Source organism: Mus pahari, chromosome 15 (genome assembly GCF_900095145.1).
Source record: "Mus pahari chromosome 15, PAHARI_EIJ_v1.1, whole genome shotgun sequence".
NCBI lineage: Eukaryota > Metazoa > Chordata > Mammalia > Rodentia > Muridae > Mus > Mus pahari.
In genome coordinates this window covers 18,095,675-18,120,035 of record NC_034604.1, presented here as the reverse complement: position 1 = coordinate 18,120,035, position 24,361 = coordinate 18,095,675, and the positions used below count along the sequence as shown (strand labels likewise).

The 24,361-nt window shown below is 36.1% G+C and overlaps 1 protein-coding gene across 1 annotated transcript in view; it reads right to left on the bottom strand.

Annotated features, from left to right (window-relative positions):
* Positions 1-24,361, bottom strand: part of Asxl3 (ASXL transcriptional regulator 3) — a 181,035-nt gene that overhangs the window by 113,795 nt on the left and 42,879 nt on the right. The window lies entirely within an intron of this gene.

The window sequence follows — 24,361 nt, the reverse complement described above, 5'->3', positions numbered from 1 at the left end:
GAGAACTGATTTGAAATTATAAGTATTTAGGCTGCTCCTACCATCAAATTGCTCACATGGCAAATGAATACTTTGCATCTATGTTCATATCTCTCCTACAGCTTCTACAATGTCATATGTGGAATAAAGAAATGTGTGTTTGAGCGTTCTGAGCAAGTAACAATTACCTCTGTATTAATGATGTGATAAAACGAGTTGTTACAGGAATATTTAAAAGAAAACAATGTTACACTTATGATTGAAAATATTAGCGTACATATGCACAGACATTTGCGAATTGTATTCAGTTCCTTACAAAAGATCTTAATAAAAAGTACTGTGTGTGTATTGCAGTTTGCTTGCAAGTCAATGACTTTGCAAGCTATAAGTGAAAGATATAAACACCACTTTGGTTTAATGTCTATTTGTACACAGAGTATGTGACTATGTGCATTTTTATTTCCCACTATACCAAAAGATCAGTATTTGGTCAAATCAGTGTTTATTAGAACTGCCCTGCCCTACTCCATAAGCCCCTTAAAACAAGATATCAACCTCCAATATTTTAAAACAAAGGACCTTTTAAGATTTTAACTTTCAAATTTTGAATTAGTAGGTTAAACTAAAATTGTATGCTACTAACTTTTTCTAAAAGCCAAGATGATCAAATCTCTTATTTACTATGAAAGCTTTCTGGTAAAAATAAAAAAAGCCAAAATTGCCAAATTGCAGGAACACACTATTGCATGTCAGCATGTATATGCATTGTGTCCTGAATATTTGGAAACATTATAATAATGTGAGTTTTTCCTTATTATTTTAGAAAGCAGCTTTTCTGTGCCAACATATAAACATAATTCCATTGGGTTTGACAGTAAACAAGAGTCCTAATATAAATTTGGTCAGAGGACAATGTGGCTGTAACAGTTGACTCATGTGGGAACACTACTATGCCCTTATGTAACATCTCTCCTCAGGAAGATCCTACATCACTGGCCTCATTTCATTATTTCCCTGATGAAAGAGGCTTGCTCATGTGTAAGTGGGCCCAGACAGAACTGTAAAGACAAAATAGATTCAACTCCCTAGATCTATCTCTCTACAAATGAATTCCAGATAAATAATGCAACACATTATACCAAACACTGCAAAATATGTAATTTTTATATTCAGCTCTCCAGACAAAAAGCACAGAAAAAAAATTGATGCTGGGAATGACTGTGCCAGATTTCAGGAGTTTTAAATTAGCAAAACTGTCAGAAATGCAGACTTTCTGCAGTGACATGACAAGATGTTAACATGACAAGTCACATAGAATGCAATCCATAAAAATTACATACTGCCAATCTCGAAAACCATAACTTAATAGAATTGTCCAGCTAACATTGAACTCCACAATAGCCTTCCTGCTGTTCATATGACATTACTAATGTACATAATTCCAAGTATGTAGATTTAGAACATTTAAGAGAAATGTAGATTTAAAGGCAACTGAGAATACAGAACAAATATAACACTACTACAGTTTACATTTTCTAAGGTAAACATGATTTCAGATGATAAATTGGCTGTTTAGTAACAGCTTCATGCTACAGTTAATATCAGCTAAGGACTTTATCTCATACAGACAATAAGCTTTAACAAGCACAAGTACATTAGTAAGTTATATTATTTACTAACTTAATAAGCTCAGATTTACTGTGGAAAAAATTTAAATATATAATTCACAATTGTAAGATAATAGCACTCTAAAGTTTTCAACAACTGTTTTAATTTCCCCAAATATTTCCCAAAAGAAACAAATAAAATGTTTTGATTTAAAATTACATTCACATTCTTGATGAATTAAAATATTCTTGCAACTCAAGTCAATCTGAGTAGTCATCCCTATTTAAGGTTTTAATTGCATTTCTATATAAAATGTTATCTATATATCATTATTTTGATCTATATATCACTATTTTGATCTATCTCATTTTAAAACAATAAAATGTTTTCATCTAAAGATACTAATGTTTATTAAAAGGAAGCAATAAAGTCAATGTAATATATTCAATGGAAAATACACCATTAAAGTATTATAGCCTACATCTTTATTTATGGCTTTTCATCTTAATTCAATATTCTAGATAACTTAGCCTTCTTTTCTTGAAAAACATGTGTGTCATCTCACTTAACTGCTGTACAAAAGAAATAAATGAAAGCCTTACTTGTACAATTTTATTATTTTATATTAATAAAACTTAAGAGTATCACCCACACACCACAGCTATGGTTATGAAGGATGTTAAAACACATCTGCATCCCCAGATGTTTCTGTGCGGTTGAGACAAACATTAATCTTGACCATCAGAACTGAACATATGAGCTCCAAAATAGAACATATATTGTGGGCGGAATCAATCATAAAGCATCAACATTTTAACAAAATAGCTCAGAAATATCAGGAGCTACTTACTTTCTAACAGGACAGGTTGGAGGAACAGCGACATCCATTTGTGAGAGGGAAACAAAGGACAAAGAAGAAAATCAAATTAGCTTTATCATACAAAGAACGATTTATTTCACCATGCCAAAAAGTAAGAAAATGTTTGAGAGTGGGACTAAGTCTTTGACTGCCTGGGGGAGGTTGGGAAGAAAAATAGAAACATTGGGCTATAGGGTGACTGTGACTCCTTCACTGCTACTTCTAAGATGTTTCCATTTTACTGACAATGTGTATCTATTTCCATATGGAAAATATAAGAAGAGATAAATAAGCATGGTGTTTGCTCCCTGCCTCTGCCTTACAGGCCTATAACTGGGCCGTTTCCTATGCACCTGCCAGTGTAGACCTACTCAACTCGCTAGCTTTTCCCCCTGGACTAAAGGCTTGTGGAACCCTTCTGGTTTGTTTCATTTCCCACAACCCCTGAAGCAGAACAGAGGTGGAATTTGGAGGGAGGGAAAAGGCATAATTTAAACTGTCTAGACATCAAAGAACCCCCCAGAGACACTTTGCAGAGCTCTGGTGCTATGTGAAATACAGAAAAACCGTTTTCTTTCTATCATCGAATTGCTGATGGAACACATAAAATTTACTAACAGTGAATTCTGCATGCTAAGAATGGACAGCTTGTCTATTGAAGAAATGTTAAAAACCAGGAAGGATGCTGAGAAGTGTGATTGAAAGAATATTAACAGATCTGACAAAGACTATCTCAACCAGAGGAGTCCACTCCTTCACACATAAAAATAGTATTTCAAAAAAATATTTAAGTCACACAAATCTTAAACTATTTCATTATATTAATATGTTTTTTGATAAAGTGATAGAGTCTGCTTCTGGTAAATGTTTTTAAATTTCAATTTTCAAATATATGACTGTGAAAAATCAATGCTATGCAATATAAGTCTAAAAACTCACGAACTTCAATAAGCAGTTATGTGGCACTCTTAATAGAAAGTATGCTAAGTGTCATTAATATAAATAATTATATGCTCACCCTGCTTTCAGAAATGAATGAATAATAACTTCTTATAAATATTTCCACTGTAAGGTTTGAGAAAATATTGTCATCTTATATAGAACATTTTAAAGAATAGATGATGTGATATCTGTCAATACATGTTAGAGTTTCAATGTAGATAGGTGTTCTTTTGGCTTATTCATTGAAAACTGAACTGTGTATGCTCAGAAGGTATACAGTTAACTCCACGTTATATTTTACAAATAATATTCTTGAAATATTAAAGAATGAATAATGTATCTTTGGTTATTTTGACTATTTGTATGCTTACTAGACATAGGCCTGCCTATGGAGAAGAACTGCTCATACTGCCAGTGAATGATTTGCCTTGTAGGCACACTGACTAACACAGGGCATGTTGGTGATACATCAGTAACATAGATGATGGAAAATACCCTAGAAAATCAATAACACACTAACTTGCAGCTGTGAAATATTACTGTCAGTAAAAACCAAGATACTTTCAAAACTAGATACCTGTGAAGACATTATGTGACTAATCTGTGCATGTAAAATATCTAGGCAATGACAGATGAATAACCCCACCACGGAATGTGCATTTCACAGGACTGCAATAACCCTGACATTTGGATTTTGAGAACAGAATCTACATGATTTGTGGAAGAAAGTCTCTAGGGAGCTCAGTGGAGTCTGAGAGGTGGGGAATAACAAGACTGGAATTTAAAAAAGTATAAAATAAATAGGAACCAAAGTGAGATGGCTCAAAGGAAGACATGTTGTAAATTTTTATGGGAACATATCTACATCATAATTTTTCAGTGTAAGACATCAAGCCCAAAGCTCTGTGCATTTTAGGCAAGGATTCCACCACTGAGTCACATTTCCATGTCTTCTATGAATTTCAGTATTCATTATATCTCTAAAGAAAAGTTACAAATGTAGTCTTAATGCTCCTTTATCAAGTAGACTCACTGAGGCAAGGGACAATTATCAAATAGCGTGATGCATAAATTTTAGGAAGACATTTCAGCTTTAAAAATTTAAAACACAGCTCTGATTGCCTGTTGGCTTATTTGGAAAGATGTCTTCTTGGAGTATTTGTTATTCTTAGTACTGAAAGTTAGCGTTTTCTTCACTTTATAAAGCCTACAAGTCACTGGCTGATGGATTGCAGATCCACAGAGACAGTTACTACACTAATATGTCCGCATGGAAAGCATACTCTTCGCTGGCAGGGCAAGAGTTTACTTGCTATTTTAACTTAGTATCTATATGGACAGCAAGAAATCTTCTAAATTCGTTCTAAATATAAAAGAAGATATAATCTATTATATAAATTTCAAAGACTCTGCCTAACATAAGGCAAGGTTGTTGCTACCAATTACAGACATTTCGTGGGGTATATTCCACAAGGGCAAATTGATTACTGGTATTGTCTCATACAACTGCTACACACTGCCATGCCGCCTGTACCGCTATAAAAAGTAGTCAAATATAATGCATAAGACTCCAGAGATAATCAGTTGAGGTACAACTGAAGTTGGACTATTGGCTAAATGTATCATATTTAATCAGACTATTATGATCTAGGTCCTTCAAATACAAAATGGAATTGGCAAAAGTTACTATATCATAAGGACTACTCTGAGATTGAGCTAAAGCATAGATGTATTTGAGGACTATGTGGGTAAATTGTAAATTGTAAGTATCCAAGGGCTATCTGAGCTATTTACTATATAGCCTACCATTACTACTAAAAGTGAGCAACTGTTTAATGTTTAAATAATATCAACTGGGAAGAAATTGACATTTCAGAGCTCATGTAGAAACTTAGCTGGGTAAAGTTTGAGTTAATTTCTATTTCTTTTACCCTCATAGTAAAAATCAAGGTAACACACACACGGTGAACTTGGTGAATAGTTTATTCTACATAATATAGAAAATAAATGAGGAGAAAGATAGCAACGGATATCTATTATTATAACTATCAAATAGTCATAGCATCTATAGTATCTAGGCCTTTGCAATTATTTTCCATATTCCTTACAGTCACCATAGAGTGTCAACACAATTCTCAGCTTTACAGCTGTGACTGAGGCCTGGACACTAAGAAAGACATCACATAACAGTCAAGTACTAGACCAAAATTCTGACTTCATTCCCAGGCCCATGCTCTCTGAACCATCTGGCACTCAAACCACAGAATTACCCCTTCCCTAGAATACTAAAAGGAGAAAGGAAAGACACAAACAAAAGCCAAATACTGTAGATGTTAAGTTAGCCGAGCCTGTCTTCACTTAACACTGCATATGACAACCATTTGCTAAGGGTTGATTTCAGATGTTATAACGAGCTGGCCTATAGGAGGTAATGGCTGCTTGTCTTCCTTAGGAAATGCTAGTCATGAAAATTAAGGAAGAAAAGGCTTTGGGAAAACAGTGGAGAATCCAGACCCATAATTGAGATGCCTCTGTAGAACTAGATCATTAAAGAAAAAAATTCTATTCATTGAACAAACATTTACACAAACCCTATATAAATCAAGCTAATCCTCAAATAAATTTACACTCTGACAGTGCTTTGCACATAATAGAAATGTATGCTGAGCTGAGATGAATTTTCTGAGTACATATGAAAGGACAGGGGACTCAAGAGAGGCAGCCTTAAGGCATGTTTCAAAGAAAAGGAAAATCATTTGGAATTTAAATACTGCCTTTAGTGTATTCCAAAGGGATGGCTGCCCTTAATCCAAATGTACCTACAGTCAACCCATGGACACTTTGTACCATTCCCCACTCACGACAGACCAAATGACATGTTCCCAATACAGATTTCCAAAACTTGGTCTTTGAAAAAGAAAATACTGAATTCATATACCAGTGGGCAGACATTAAACCCAGCATGATAGATTGGTGTCATAGTAAACATACTATGCTCCACCCATAGTTCTCATCCTTTCAGACTGTAAAAAATGGCTAACACAACATCAGCCCCATGTCCATCTATGGTATACTAAGCCATGCTCCAAAATCACTGCAAAATGGTGATAGAGAACACGACTTTTTATGTTCTTTCCTTGAAATTAACCAAATAAATCAACAATACACATCAAAATTACAAAAAAATACATTTTACCATTGTTTCTACCCATATAATAAATGAATACTCAAGACACAACACTGAGGGATGTGTCTATTTGGGAGATGACAAAACATGAGACAACTCTATGTATATCTATATTTACATGATTGAAATCACTAGGAAAAGTACTTAGGAATATTCACTAACAGGAACATTTAGTTTTATTGCCAAAATGATATTAAACATCTATTTTTAAAGATACATTTTTAAAAAAATTATGTGTATGACCCCAATGGAGAAGTTATGGAAAGGACTGAAAGAGCTGAGGGGGTTTGCACCCCCCTAAGAAGGCGAACAATATCAACCAACCAGAGCCCCTAGATCTCTCAGGGACTATACCACCAACCAAAGAGTTCACATGGAGAAACCTATGGCTGCATATGTAGCAGATGATGGCATTGTCTGGCATCTAGAGAAGGAGAGGCCCTTGGCCCTGTGAAGGCTTGATGCCCCAGTGTAGGAGAATGTCTGGGTGGTGGTGTGGGAGTGGATGGGTAGGTGGGGAGCACCCCTTAGAAGCAGGAAGAGGGGACTGGAATAGGGGGTTTGTGGAAGGGAAACCAGGAAAGAGGATAACATATGAAATGTAAATAAATAAAATATCCAAATAAAAAAAAAACACCTATGCATATGTACTACATGTGTACCTAGTGCCTGTGGAGATCAGAGGACAAAGTCAGATCCATTAGTTCTAAAGTTTGGGATAGTTATAAATCTCCATGTATGTGCTGGGAACCATACCTGGGTCCTCTGCAAGGGCAACAACTGCTATTAACCACTGAGCCATCTCTCTAGTCCTAACCACTGAGCTATCTCTCCAACTCTCACCTTTCAGCCACCTCTACACTCTCTAGCCAATGAGCAGTGTTTCTACTCCCTAAAACATCTATTTTATCACAAAACATGATGCAATGTGATGATTTCTCCCTGTACAGATTTTAAAAATCAAAAGATAGATATGACCAAGAACTTTAGGTAGCACTGAAAAAAATGTACCTATTCAAAACAGAGAATGGCATGTTTTCAGAATTACCTTTACAGAAGGTACACTGAGCAAGGAAACCCCTTTCTCCTGATTCCTGATTGGCTCCTTCCCAACACCCCTAACTAAGGTGTGGGGTTATTCAATTCCTTTCCCCTGTAGGAAGCCTTACTAAAGCTCATCTTAAATTCACATTCTTTACTTTTCACACATTCTAATCACTCTGTCACAAGAGGCACATTCCATTGTCTCTCAATGTCCTCACTGATTCCAGTAGCTTCTGTTTCAATTTGTCCTACACATTAGGCCAAGCAATTTTTCTCCTCCTGCAGCCATATCAATCAGGGACTGATTTCGCTAATTGATGACTTTCCTTTCCCTATTAGAGGAAATACCAATTGAGTACAAAATACAATTGAGTCGCATATGATGCACTTCACACCTATCTCAGGTTCATCTGTTCCACCTCGCCAACTGCTCACCTATGCTCAGGAGGATACTGTGCTTCTATGGCTCTCAATAGTCTGCTTTGGTCCATAGGAAGCCATTTGCTAGGAGCCCTCACTCTCACCAACAATGCTTAGATTTTGCATTCAAAATACAAATTCTAAAGGACAGTCAAACCACCACACACATAGTGATAATTTCGTGCTCCAAGGAATGCCCCTTCCTTTGGGACAGTCTCAAAGCTTTATTTCTTTCTCATGCTTTGTCTTCAAAAGCTGTTTACAGAGCTTACCTTCCCAGCCTCATCACTTCCAACCAGTGTGAAAACCTCATATGGAGCCTAAAAGAAAGTGCTGCTATGCACACAAACATAGCATATCTACCCTAGTCTGCTTGCTATCTAGAAGGTTGGCCTACTTCTCCTTATTAATGTGATTCCAGCATAGCAATCAATGAAAACAGCCTTGGTTTCCCCATCAGGAATGTCAGCTGTATGAATCCATCCCTGTGGTCATAGGGAGTTTTGCATACTTTTTGCAACATTAATATATAAATATAGAGACAACATAAGTAACTTTCAGTTGGAATATAAGCAGTGTAAACAGAAAAAAAAACACACAAATAACTCGTACATGCTTAGCCTCCTCAGAGCCCGATGAGAATAAAACTAGCCAGAGCAAAGAGAAACCAATCCTGGAATTAGAAAAGGATAGAAAAATGAAGTTCCCCAAATCTCCTACATCAAACATTGAAGATGAACCATGGAATGACTGACTTAAATAAGCAAAATTGGCATGCTTGCATCTTTAACTGAATAACAGAAAGCCTTAGACAAGATAACTTCACCGCATCTATGACTTCTTATCTGTCACATAAAAGAGCACAGGCATAGGGTCTTTTAAATAATTTTACCACATTCACTTTTAACTTCTTCTGCATAGTTATATGTGTGCGAATGTGTGCCATTAAACAAGTGTGGAAGTCAGAGGATGATTGTTAAGAACGATTTTCTCTTTCCACCATGGTAGTCCTGGGAACTGAACTCAGGTCATAAGGATTGGTTGGAAATGTCGTTACCCACCGAGCCATCTCACTAGCTCAACCAGTGCTTTATGGATCTCCTAATATATGTATAGCTAGCATTTTAAATCAACCTGTAAGTGTTATACTGCTAGCTTTTCAAGGTGTATTCCATCTGGCTACTTGACTGTACATTTCTCTCATGTCAGTGTTCTTTGTTAGCAAAAGCACTAATGGCTTCTCCTGTCTATCATGATCTTCCTGCCCACTACAGACATTTCAGTTTAAGCTGATGTGACAGTGTCAGCTTCTGGCCAGTCTGACACGACATTGCTGCTTCTGGCAGTCTGACTCTATTAACAATTCTCTATGTTCCTCGCACATTCAGGAAATGTTGATAAGCTAACATTTCACAATTTACAGAGAAGAACAAATTTGGAAGCTTGGAGATTCCAAAAATTGGTTGAGACTATCCAGACAGGGAGATTGTGAAACATTCTTCTGAGAATATAAGCTGGTATAACCTAATTTGAAAAAACGTTTGACAATATCAAGTGAAAAGAATCTATCTACATGTTCTATAGATCAACAATCTTATATTTTCATATAAGCTCTAGAAAAAAAAATTCTTATTTTTACTGAGAGTAGCTACAGGACAAAAATTATAAATAATCTAAATGTTTAATACATATAACTATGAATGTAGATAAATATTTATATAGGTAATCACAGTAAAATATGGAGTCTACAGAATAATAATACTTAGCAAATCTTTGATATTGGTTGCCTCTGAGGAGAAAAGGAACTCAAAGAGAAGTCAGCTGTTTCTATTGGAATTTCTTCACTGAATCAGAAGCAAGCATGAAAACCTGTCAACATGTGAATTAGAAGTCAGGGTTTTTTTGTTTGTTTGATTTTAGTATAGAAACATCTACTCATTTTCAATTTTTTCAAAATAGAAAAAGTCTGATTTTTATTTCTAGTTATTCAAAATTTTCCTAAAATTATATCATATATTCTTCCTTGATTTTATTTTAATGGTTATTTTATACAAGGAAATAAGTATTTATGGCTGTGGGAAGTATATAGGTAGTTCATTATAAACAATTAAAAGTCCCCTCAATACTTCCAACCGCCCCCCAAATAAATTCCACCCATTGTTCCAGTCTGAGTGAGCACAGCATCTTTTTACTGAAGTCCATACAATCAGTCAGTACTATGGAATAGGCATCTCTTCTAGTCACTGCCTTATAACAGGCTTGGCTTTTTGTTATGAATGGGAGATTTTCCAATAGAAATGTCTTATTTGGGGGATTTAATAAGTAATAGAATCTTAGATGGTTTTTAAAATATCTTATGTAGAGAGACTGTGAAACATTTTAAGCATTTGCCACAGAACACCTAAACAGTAAAATAATATACAATACTTAGTTTGCATTGTCATCTTAACCATTCACATAGTGAAAAGGAGACTTGTATACACTGATGATTATTGTATAGTTATCTTTCAGAAACAAATTTCAAAAGTTGAGTTTTTTATTTGAAGTGTCCATTAAAAATTTTGGAAGCTACCTTCCAACAAAAGTAGCTAGTCATGATGGCTAATATCAATCTTTAAGCCTATACTAACCAAATAAAGGGTCGGAATGAGAGGTTCCTCCAGAGAGATGGAAAAACACAAGGGAGAAACAAATAGAGAGGACAGAATACCCATGAAGCACTTTGATGTAGTGCTGGAAACTTAGCCAACTACCAGGGGCCCGTGAAAATATGGTATAATCTTTTTATTTTGTTTTATTTTGGTTTTTTCAAATATAGTTTTTTCTGTATATCCCTGGCTGTCCTGAAACTTACTTTGTAGACCAGGCTGGTCTTGAACTCAGAGATCTGTCTGCCTCTGCCTTCCAAGGGCTGGGATAAAAGTGATGATCCACTGCACCCAATTAACACAATATAATCTTTTTAAAATCATGGAAAACAGCCTCCCCTTACTGCAGAAGATGACAGTATACCTGAGAGGATTTCAGCATGAGGACAGATTTCAACTTAGATAAACCTAGAAGAAGATAGATAAACTATCTATACTATTGGAATGCAGTAGAGATGACAAAGAATTTCACTACCACAACCATGGTAGAGATGTGTTAGAGCAGAGATGTGGAGGACAACGCAAAGAACTTGTGGATAGAGAGGGCATTTAGTTCCATGCTAGAGTACATACCTAGCAATAGTGAGGCCCTGGGTTCTATCTTCAGCCAAAGGCATGGACAAGATAAATGCTGGGGGTAGGACTTAGCATTGTTTCTAGTACTGTAGATAAACTGCAGTATTATTAATTAAGGTGGACAACACAGAAGAGGAAGTTTAGAAGCCATGGTAATTTACTTCTGGACTTTAAGAATAGGCAAACAAAATTTATATATACACATCAAAGTTGATGTTGGAATTGGAGATTATCACTTGGACATCGACATACAGAGACATTTAAGATAGGGACACCTGAGGGCATCTCAGATAGAGGAAAAAGGAGAAAAATTATTCACTTGCATTAATTATGTTCCAAAATTCCAAAAAGAAATTTAAAATTTTCCTGACAGCAAAGAAAGTGGAAAATGATATAAAGATTCCATTAAATATTATTAAATATACCTAATAAAATACACAATCATTTTAGAAACTGGAATAAATCTCAATTTGCCAGTACAAATGACCTATGCATAGTAAGTAACAGAGAAGATCTTGCCAGTAACATATTAATATAATTTTGGTTTCAAAATAATACAAACATGTAGCTAAACATTTGCCAATGGATAAAAGAGAAAAATCACTCCAGACCACAATACCTCAAATATTTTAAACTTTGCATTTCGCAAACTTTCTTCTAGCCTACTTTGTTTTCTCCCATTTTAAAGTTATAATTTACCCAAGTACTGCACAAGAATATTTCACTTTTAAAACACACTCTTTCTGTAAGGCAACATAAATTAAATGTTAAAATATTGACTGGTTAAATATCCTATCTGCTTGTTTCTCGTTCAGTAATCTTCAATCTTTCTATATATTAGAATTTTAGGAGAATTTCTAAATGCCAAATTAAGGGTTCTATATCTACTAAACCATGGCAACAACAAAATACAAGTGAGGTCCAGGAATTAGTGTTCTCTCTGATCTTTCTAAATGACCTTTGCACACAGTTAAGTATTCCACTTATGACCCCTGTGAACATCTAAATGTATACACCATTGAAATAAGTGATGATTGGAATCTCTCAATCTTCATTTTTTGTTATAACTAATCTGATGTTCTTAATTTTTTGTAGATATGAAATAATTAACTCACAAGTATATGAATTATATAAAGATTCTTCTGTGAAAAATACCAAGAAATTTTAAAAAGAATTGTTTTGTTCCACCTTTATCAATAACAAATGAATGGCTAGAAGTATCATTTGCAGATAAAAGTGCATGGATAGAATAATCAATTAGATTAATTAATGGATTAGCTAATTAAACACATAAACAAACAAAAATAGCCAAGGATGGTTTTATCTCACTTTTATTAGTAGTAGTAATACCAAATGGTGACCCACATACCTGTTTACTCCTGTGTTTTATACATTAGAGCACCTTTGTGAATGACGTGTTCGGGCCATGAAGTTCCATGGTTATTGTGTTCTTCCTTATTATCTTAATAATTTCTTCCAATACATTTAACATATCATTAATATGTCTTCCTAATGAGTAAATTGCCATTTGTTGCAATTCTTCATACACTAATGCAGAAGAAGCCTCAGGATGTTTGTCCTTCTGTTCATACTTCACAGACATTAGAAGTTATTCCCCTAACAAAGACATAATCTTATAATTCTTATAATTCTCCACCAATAGTATGGCTTCCTGGTTTCTCAATTTTCTACCATATCTCTCTCTTTGCCAGTGACAAGTATACTAGTACAATAGTTCAATGAGAATGTATTATTTGTCATGGCTCTCAAGCTCAGAAAGGAAGGGAGGTGCTTCCCTGTCCATTTCTTCCCATCTGTTCCCTCCTAGCATTCTCTCTCTGGCTGTCCTCATCTAAAATTCCTTCATCAGCAGAATGTCAGGAGAACTCAGCTCAGAATTTTGCTGGCTATGAGAAAATTTTTACCTTTAAATGTTTGATAAAGGAAACAGCTAAAAATAATTAGAACAGCCATTGCTGTTTAAGACTGCGGTCATAACGATGATTTAAGTTAGCTTTTTTTCTTTTTATGACCAATTATTTTCAAGATACTTTGTTTACTGACCTAATTTTTATTATATGTATTTAATAAACATACCTTAACAAAATGCTTGACAAAATGTAAGTGTCATAGCAGTATGCTGGTATAAAATACATCTGTAAAATTTCAATAGAATTGTATAATAAACTATTTTACAAAAGTGCTATTTTCAGGGTAAGGTTTCTTATGAAAATTACCTTCTGAAAAGGAAGTAGTAATACAAGTACATGTGAATTCAAGTGTTCTTTCCCTTCCTCAATCTTAGTATGTAACACATAAACACAGCAATTAAGTTCAGGTATAGTCACACGATTCTTGCTTTAAGTCTATCATCGTGGAAAAGGGATACAGAAGAGACAGAAGTTGCCTATAGGGATTTTGGAAATGGTCAGGCATGGCACAAACCAAAAGGAATAGTCTTAACTCAGAGGTGGAGAATGGGTACCCAGTAAGACAAAGAGGAGTATGGAGAAGTTCAGTACAAATACTTAAAGAGAATAGACAGTAACTGCATCATGTGTGCCTGTGTGTGTGTATATGTGTAATTGTGTATGTGTTCTATACATAAAGTTCTGCTTTACTATAATATCTTCCTTAGCAGAATATGTATTTTGATAACTCCATGAAGAGATATGCAGAGTTTTGGATAAAACAAACTTTTGCATATTGAATTTGACAGCAATACCATTCCAAATAGGTTCACAAAGAATTTCCCAAGAGGCTAACTCACTCCAGCCAGGATGAGGGAGAGAATGTGTAGAAAGCAAGAAAATGACAGGCTGAGGTGAGAAAGCAAGAAAAACCACTGCAAACCTGAGCTTCCACTTCAGTGACCACTGGCAACTGATTTAATAGCTGTGAATGTTCTAGACTACTACCTCCTTATATAAATGCAGGAGAAATGCTCTTATATGTCTTGATCTTGTAATCTTCCTAAACACTTGAACTTGGGATGTCATGGCTTTTGGCTATTTAAATAGTCAGACATTAAGTACAGTAAGATCCACTGTACTCACTGAACGTGAATTAATATCTCGGAGGTTTCACACTGCCAGCTACTTAAGCTTTCAGGAAATAGTTCCTTTATGCACTTGCCACACATTTCCACGAAATCAATATTTCACTACAGTTAAGTCAGGATATCAAGGTGCTGTGTCCACCTCTCCACACCACTTCATAGATTGCCAAGATACTGTGGATGCTGAGCTGATCTCGGTTTAAAGAGCTTTTGGGTGAATCAGTTGTACCCTCAGGTGCCGGTAGTATGAGTAGCATCAGCATCTTATGAGTGGCTAACTACAACGACTTAAATACCCTCCGTGTACCTTTCTATCACCAAATGACAGCTTATAAATAAGTACAGGGGTGTATCAGCTCTGAGTTTTATCAGGTGAGGAGGTTGGTGAATCCATTTTGATAGTGAGAGCTATCCAGCCACATCAAAACAGAAACTACCTGGAGAGCCCCAAACTTCATGGAAATGAAAAGAACCATCATAATAACTGCAAGCAGAATATCCGAAATCTCTATACATTGTCCCACATAGCTCTATATGGAAAAATGTGCTGATATATTTAAAAAAAAAAACTTATATTATAAACTGTAAACACCTGGTGTTTGCCTTCAAGCACTGCATTTACTTGAATAATGACTTTACACATTGATTATTAGTTTCCTAGGATACAACATAAGATATCATTACTTCATTTTTCAATGCACACACAGTGAACGAGTGTCAGAGCAAAGCCTAAAATCCAAATTCTAAACCTGTTCCTCTCAAAGAGGAAACATTTGCTGGCCCTAAAATGGTTCCTTTTGTCGGGGATGTCAAAAGGGAGTTTTAAGCAAGCTCTGGAAGTTTTCAAAATAAACAGTAAGCTCTTACATTCCTGTGTCTCCCATTTCCTCCTTGGTTTGTTCTTGCCTCCTAATAGGCATGTTTTTCTCCTTTCCGCCCCTCTCTGGGGATCTGGACTTGAAATCCAACATTAGCTTGTAGCCTATTGTGATGGGAAAAACAAGCCAAGGCTCACATACCATCTCTTCCTAGTGAAATGGTGAGAAGCTGGGTCACGTACCTGACTTTGCTTAGCTTCAACTTCCTCATCTATAAATTGAAGAACCAGCGCCCCTCCTCCTCCATGCTTCTGTGAAGATTTAATGAACTAAAAAATAGAAAGCACGTGGCCCTCCTCCCAACACTGATCACTCACTGCATAAATGTGAGTTTCCTGCCCTTTTGCCAGGATGACATTCAACCAGCGGCTCTAATGATATTTACAGACACACACATCTGTGTTTCCTTTCGTGTCTCTACCTGAACTTCCCGGATGTTCAACACTCAACACACATGTCATACTCTAAATGAAAATAACTGAAATAATATTATGTGCATAAATAACAACCAAGGAGAAGCACTGAGTTTCTGAGGAACATATCTGATGTGGAAGAAATTCTAGAAAATTCTTTGTTAAAACTTACAGTGTTTGAGCAACACAAGACATATTAAAGGCAGGATGTATGCTACAATATAGCTTAAAGGTACAACCCAATTTGGTTCTTAATATAGCAGCCAGAAAAATGATGTGCTTTTAGTGAAGACAAAAACAATATATGCACCCTTAGCCTCAATGTTAATTATTAATGTAATCAGGCTACTATCCTGAAAAGAGTCCTAAACAAATGGAAAATGAGCAGACTACAATTTATACAAAGAAGACCATGGCGATATAGGCACTATTTACAGGGAAGAAGATGTGGAGATATTCCAGAGAGAAAAATAAATATTTGTATCTAATATTACAGTACGATTTTCATGATTAGATAAATTTGTGTATAACATAGGCCACACATAGTAGACAAAGATGTAATTCGAGCAGAGATATTAAAAAGTACTCTATAGCCTTTCATATTTTCACTTCCCAACACATCCCACTTTCTGACTTTCCATGCTAGTCCGCATTGTCACACTGGAGAAGCAGAAATGACAGATATGAGTGACTTATGTTGACGAATCTCTCTCATCACCCTTTGACCCAATCACTCAGCTCTCACTGCCTGGCCTTTGGGCACCCTGTGACTCTCTCATGTCCACTATATATAAACAGGGGAAGTGAGTGACTGCTGTGGGGTTCCATACAGGAAGTCCCTCAATGTCCATTTCACCCACAACGCTACCTGGTACCTACCCGGAAGGAATGAACGGAACCACTCCAATGCAATCCCAGCCACTCCTGCTAGTTCAAGCATTCGGTTCAGCATCACCTCATGACCACCACGAAAGCAGCTGAGGCTCTAATACAATCATCATGGAAAGGTGTCCCAAATCCTTCATTCCAGGAAGAGCCTTCATACACACCAACGCTGTCTCCAAGCCATGCCGGGGTCTGAAACCAGACTGGAAAATATTATATATGTGTATATATAGTAAAACTCCCACAAACCACTCTTCTACTTTGTCATATTTCTTTATAGCCACTGAACCCATTTCTATGTTTCGCCTTTTCAGGGTGGAGATATGAACATTCAAGGAAAGGTTCTTTCCAGTAGAAGGGAAGCAATAAGCCCAGGAAGACCTGGTGCTGCCTGGTAAGGTTCTTGAGGTGATCCCAAATGGAACATACTTTGTCCTGAAGGGAAGAGAGAAAACACAATGTAGGTTTCCAAGCCTGATCTTCTAAATTTTTAAACAGGATCAAACTATGCTTATATACTTTTGAGAAGTCTTAGCTTTCCCAGGAATAGCTATGGCAGATTAATTCTTGAGGCTCCATTTTTTTTATTAAGCATCTCTTGACTTGCACTGAATCTCACCTTGTGAACAAGTCTGTCATAATCCTAGCAACCTCTGTTTTAATGGCACACCTAGATTGTCCACTGTGAAGAGCTTTAGACTTATCATGGGCACAGGGCTCAGAATCTTAGACTGAGCAACAGCTTCAGAGGCATAAATGACTAAGGGCTACCCTAAGAGCTATTACATCTTAAAAATTAAAAGGAACTAAAACTAAAACTAAAACAAAATCTATTTTTCTCCTTACTGAATAAATTTCTCTGAAACAATATGAAAGACATTGCATGAATTCTAAAGGATTAGCCAAAGAATCATCTAGTCATATTTTCTTGGGTCCTTTGTTAAAAGACAGAAGACTGTCTCCTTTCTAGCATGTCCCTTAGCCTAAAACCATGCAATATTAACTACTACCTATAATTTTCAATCCCACCACAAAAATTTCCAAGTTCTATGTTCCTAGGATATGTTCAAAATAAACTTAAATTATTCGGATCACCTCAGCTTCCATGTCTATGTATTTACCCTACATTTTTAAAAACATAAAATAAATTGTGATATACAAACTTTTATAAACAATTCCATTTAAAGCTAATAGAATCCTGTCTCTCTGTCTCTACTTTACTTCCTCTACTGGCCAGGCTCATCTCAGTCGTATGAGTAATATGCAGTTTACATTAAGATGAAAGAGCTTAAGAATGACCATCTGCTAGACTACCTCTGCTGGCCACCTCATGCATGCATTCACTCATAGCTCAGTATTCTGTATATGTTGACTATCCAGAGATCTCTTAGACATATCTGGACCTGAGATTACTACCAAACATAATACTTATTATATTTGTCTACATCAGAAACATCATGACATCTCATAGGAAGTGGTATATCTTTCACTAAGATTCATGTGAATAATTACTGACTCCTTTAGATGGAAAAAAATCAGAAAATATTATTTTAAATTCATAGTGATATAAAAATAAACATATAATCTATTAGTGGCATAGGTCAAATTTACAATAAAGTGGGAACTTAGCAATATGTCACTAACATTGCATATCCTATGTGTGATCTATCACTGATTTCTGGCTGCACAACCCAGGGTTCTGAACATCCCATAGGCAGATACCTTTTATAGGTGCCTATGAGTAAGAGATATTTCATCAAATAAGTGTCTGCTATAACGAACCCATGATCTGAGAATAGCAAGGAGAATTGAAATTATGAAAGGGTGTGTCAACAGCTATCTAGAAATTCATAAATCAGCTGGGTTTAGAAAGACATGCAAATAAAATAACAACTATAACAACAACATTTTAAAGACTTTTCATTGGACAGAAAAGAAGGAAATTAATTTCTGCCAAGGTCTTATGGAAAAGATATCCCAGAGGAGGTGACAAACTGGACCTTAAATGGCAAACAGGAATTATGCTGTCAATGGCCACAACAGCTAGCCAAAGCGTTAGATCTATACAACTAACAAGAACTTTAAAAGACACTACACATAACTAAAACATATTCTATGCTATGTGCAGTTTCCTGGACAATAAATCTACTTCAGTATCAAGGAAAACTCTTAACACATTGTGAACATTCAGTAAATATTAGCATTTGATACAAAATGACAGAACACAAGTAACTGGATAGATTTACTAAGCAATGATGCCTTGCACATTTAGAGGTAGACTTCTTAAGATGCTGTTCTTGTTCGCTCTTGAAACCTACCCTCCTAAATTTCATTTTCTGTGTTTAAAGCTTTATGATCAATTCTCTAACAAAGTTTGGATGACTCTAAAAATCTGGTTCAAAGCAAGATGTCCTTGTCATTAAGTTGCTCATCAGGGAAATCCCTTCTCCTAGAATTGAAAGCACTTGGCTTCTGTTCCGTGAAGAAACAATTGTTTCAAATGTTGTTGTGGAATCTTAATTAAGAATACAAACTAAATAGCACCCCCCTTTTAAATGCTAGCAAAATTTTATGTAAAATGGGAGGTATAAACTATTATATTTTCTTTTTGAAAATTGAGGCATTTGCTGCCAAAATGCTACTGCATGCTATTTCAGAATACAAGTTGGACCCCATTCCATCGTGATTAACTGTTTCCAAGTTAGAAACAAAGCAGCCAACAGTGAAATTTTCTGTACTAAATATCTTAAACTTGGCGGCACATTTTCCAAGGTTTTCCAAATTACTTTATCTTTGTAACAGCCTTATGATGCAAATAAAGTTGAATTTAGCCTATTTTACTGAAAAGACAAGAGAAAAATACTGAGTGACTTATCTAGGATAACACATTATGTTTGAAGCAGAAATAGAGCTAGAATTCACATTTCCATTCAGTCAATCAGAAAATTTCATCAGCCTATTATATGAAGGGAACCACAGGAGAAAGAAAAAATCAATGAGACATAAATTCCTGCATGAGTGAAATGGCAGTCCTATTACAACATGGGAAATTTAAGAGCTTATTAGACACCACAGCAGAGTAACACTCACATCACATTAGCATGAAACAGCAAAGATAAAATGATAAGTGGAGGCGAGTGGCAGAAAACATCACATCTGAATAGGGCCTTGAAGGTGGGGATAGAAAGGGCTCTCACAAGCCAAGTAGAGTCAGATAGACCTAAAGGAGGTGGAAGTGCATGTCATGTGCAATGGTGACTTTTTAAAATGTTAAATGTTGATACATGTCTAATAGAAATCCATCCTGAAAAGTAAATTTGAATGAAAAATAAGATGTAAGCACAGCTGGCACTATTCCCACCTTAGGGTCCCTCCTTAAGACTCCCCCCCTCTCCTCGCCATCATTTTTATCTGGAAACACAACTATCTCCCTCCTGAGTGCACGAAAATATATCCTATAGCTTCCCTTTTGGATCAATACAAATGAGCTTCAGGCACAAAGGGGCAAAGGGAAATGGATATATGCTTCCAGAACACACTTTTTTGAGAGATTTCTCATTTTCAGCTGTAGGTCCTCTCAGACTATTGGCCTTAAAAGAGATAGGAAAGAGACAGGATGCAAGGACCTGGCTGCACGGTATTCAGAACAAGCAGAGCTTTCCATCTCATTGCTCCTTGAATTCCCTCTGTAGATATTGACCTGAGAAATGAATTTAAATGTGACTAAGCCATTTTTTCTAGTTGCCCACAATAGCATAAGAAGCCTATGCATTTGCTTAGTTATAGTTTGTATAGTTGTAGTTATAGTTATAGTTTGGTCTGAATTCTCAAAACTAAAAAAAAAAAAATAAAACTATCTGAAAGTAATAACTAAATATAGATGTCTTCACAAACTCAATGCATCTTTAGAATATGCTTCAAATTTTATTTTCAATTTTCAATTTATATTGACTATATGTAACTATTCTATAATTGAGGAACTAAACAGTATATGATAAATTAGTTATAAGTGGGATTTGATAGCCTCAAATGAAACTGAATTTAACCATATTTAATCAAATTATACACACACACACAAACACACACCTATGCTCCATTGCCACATTGATGACTAAAAATCTACTCATAAGATGACTCAAATAATTATTGCTATTGGAGAAACCTGATAAGTGATTTTGTTTCACTTGTTAGTAGGTGACAAATTTCCATTCACCTTTTAGGCTGTTCATGTCATATTATAAACACACAATATTTTGGTATAATCATATCTAATATATGTAATTTATCCAATATGTAATTGGTCTTCAGTTTGTTTATACATCAACAAGGAGGAGATATAAATAAAACAAAATAACAGCATGATATTTAAAACATGAATACATAAAAAAATCACAAACACATTTGCTGGGAAAATCTGAGAAAAAGAAAAATATGTGTGCAATAGAACACTTTGGATTCCATCACCCTGCAGGTCCATGTTCTGTCCTTCGCCTCATGTATCTTATCCTCATAGGGCATTGTGTATCTTATCTTACATTCTTGAAAAAAAAATGGGCTAAGAATGCTCAGAAAAATGCTCTTTCCATTTTGTAGACTCACTGACACTGGGTGGGTTCATCTGACTCTCCAATAAGCCCGTGGAGGAAGCAGGATCGTCCACATTGGATCTGAACCTCCCTTGCGTAAGATTTTGAAGCCAAAGAAGAGCCCACAAAACCAAACTCAAAAATTTTAGTTACACATATAAATTTTCAATGCTACATCTTTTATCTTATCTCCTGTCAAACAGTTCACAAGCATGTACTGCTGGAGGTCAATCCAATGAGCTGCAGGTCAGTGTGGCTTGTCAATGGAAACACATCAGTGGAAGGAAAATATGAGAAGGGCACATCTGTCCAACCAGAACTTAAACAAGACATTTGTCTTTTCTTCCTTGAACAGTTCTTCCCTGCCTCTACTAGAGAGCTTTTGTAGAATGGCCTCCTACTCCAAAATGATCAGTCCCTCTGAGGTGGAGAGAAAATCCTAACATTCACCAGCTTTGTTAGGAGAACAGAGCATATACTTTTCACAAGGCCAAGTTTACTTGTCTGTAAACACAAGAGCCAAAGGCTATAATGCCAAGACAAGAAACAAAACACTATAATTCCAAGTGAAAATCCACTCACAGCTTAGCTTGTTCTGAAGCAGAAGGACTTTGGATGATCTGACTAAAGGGAAGGCTGTGTTCACATTAAGTTCCCAAGCTGTTTTCATGTTGTAAAAGTGCTGACCTCAAGAAATGGTCTACTGTAGAAACCAGTCCTAATTCCCTCTCTCATATAGAGACACAACTCAATCATCCAGAACCAGCCTCCCCTACATTCTCAGGGTGAGGGGGACAGTTTCTGAAAAAGGCTAGACATTACTTGAGTAGGAACAGGGAATAGTGGGTTTTAAATTCTAGGCAACTATTATCTAAGGTTGCTCAGCAATGCCTCTGAGAACTTCTTCAAAATCTCTCCTCTGTTTCGCACAATACTGAAAAATACTGTACACTACCCAATTATACAAGGTAATTTATGAGATGCTGAGAATGGAAAATTATAACTGGTTTTTGTAATATGGTATTCAGGAAGACAATAAATTAATATTAATCTCAGTAATCAAACTAACATATCCAATACTACAGTTGGGCTTCAACTGGGAGCAATAAGCTAGGAGTGGTGGCACACACTTGCTAACCTCAGCATTTGGAATCGAGATAGAGAAGAAAAAGGGATGCAAGGTGAACCTTGGCTGCAGATCAAGCTGGAAGTCACTGTGGACTCACCAAAAGAAACAGAACAAAACTAAAATAATAATAATAATAATAATAATAATAATAATAATAATAATAATAATAATACATAAGGAGAAGCTAAAAATTGAAATCAAAAGTGAGCAGTAATAGTAAATTTAGTAACTCCTAACAGAACTTCTTCTGTGTTCCTGATTCGTCATTTCCCTTCTTAGAAGGAGGGGTTGGGGATTCCAAAGAGAACTTCAGTGCCAACTCCAGCAGAGAAAAACTTCAGATTTGAGCCACTCTCTTGACTACTCATTAGCGACAAGCTGTTTCAGTAACTCTTGGTGAATGTTGTTATTCTATTTCTAGTAGCTAGCAAGTCACCTTCAATGAGCACACACTGGATAGCAAACTGAACAAAATTCATTACACAGATGGCTATATTTCATGTAGGAACGGCAATGGACAACACAGACATGAATCCTAGATAACCACAGAAAGTAAATGGGTGGCAGCAGAAGCACTGCCAAACGGTCCTAGTTCAGATTATAAAACTGGAACATTATATGATGATTCTTTGAATAAGGAATTGTCCTGAAGAACAGTAGTGTCACTTCTAAGATTATACTTATGTGTTCACGTGGGACTTTGCTTTTCCTACTCACAGTCCTGAGAAGAAAGCAGAAGAACTCATCCCTCTATACTTCCACTTACATGTGGTTCAAATAAGAATCACCCTTTATCATTCATCTTCCCACACAATAATATAGACCACAATCACCTAAAATCATTTTTACGTTATATATACATTTTGTTAGCAACCAGGCTTTGCCCATAACTCACCCATTCCCTGGAAACAATTCTAAAGGGAAAAAGGGATTGTTTCACAGAGTTCTAGCACAGTTTACACCTTTGTAGCATTATTTTTCTAAAACAATAAGAAGCTGTATCTGAAATGTGTACTCTGATTCTGTAGCCCAGATTTCCAGTGTTAGTCACCACCTTCACCCCCATCAAGAATGGCACTTAGCACACGCCCACAGCTTGAGCATCCACTAAATCTGTATGAGCCATACACTGTCCATCCCCCATCCCTCTACCATAATAATAATGAAGTCATTAACTTATGAAGTTATCTGAACATGCTTATTTCAAGCCAGGCTTTAAAATTAGTGATAAATATTGTTGTATATAATCTAGAATGTATAAGGTACCAATCTTGCATTAAACTGACTCCAAGGATGTTATGTATATATGTATGTATGTATGTATGTATGTATGTATGTATGTATGTGTATGTGTATATACACAAACATATGTGTGTGTGTGTGTGTGTGTGTGTACAAAATAGAATCAAATCAAATCATTGACAACATCTGAATGTGTATGTGTGGTGTTGTGTGCACACATGCACATGCATTTGTGTATGTGGATATGTACATATGTGGGTGCATTTGCAAAAGTGTGTACGGGTGTGCCTGGTCTTCCTCAGTTATTCTCTACTTTGTTTCCTGAGGCAGGGTCTTGATGAACCTGGAGCTTACTTGTCTAGTCTACCTAGCCAGCTAGGCCATGGGAATCCCAGCTCCATCTCCTAAGCTCTGGGGTTACAGGCAGGCTACTGTCCCTGCCTGGCTTATGTATTTCTGAAGATCTGACGTCTAGTATTAACTATTGCATGCTCAGCACTTTATCCACTGAGTCGTGTCTGTAGCCCAGATTTAAAAACAAAAAACAAAAAAACTACACTTTGGAGTCAGGCTCCAAGTGTCTAAAAGGGTTAAAGGAATGCGTCTGTAAATCAAAGCCCAGGACCGCAAAACCCATTTATCTCTTGCTACTGAACGAATGTAGTGTCTTCATCTGCTTCTAGTTCTTTATTGCCAAAATGGGAAGTGGCAGTCTATCTACCCAATCACAGCTTATTTTAAGAAGTGATTAATAAACTGGGCGGAGGTGGCGCACGCCTTTAATTCCAGCATTTGGGAGGCAGAGGCAGGCGGATTAGAGTTGGAGGCCAGCCTTGTCTACAAAGTGAGTTCCTGGACAGCCAGGGCTATACAGAGAAACCCTGTCTCGAAAAGCCAAAAAAAAAAA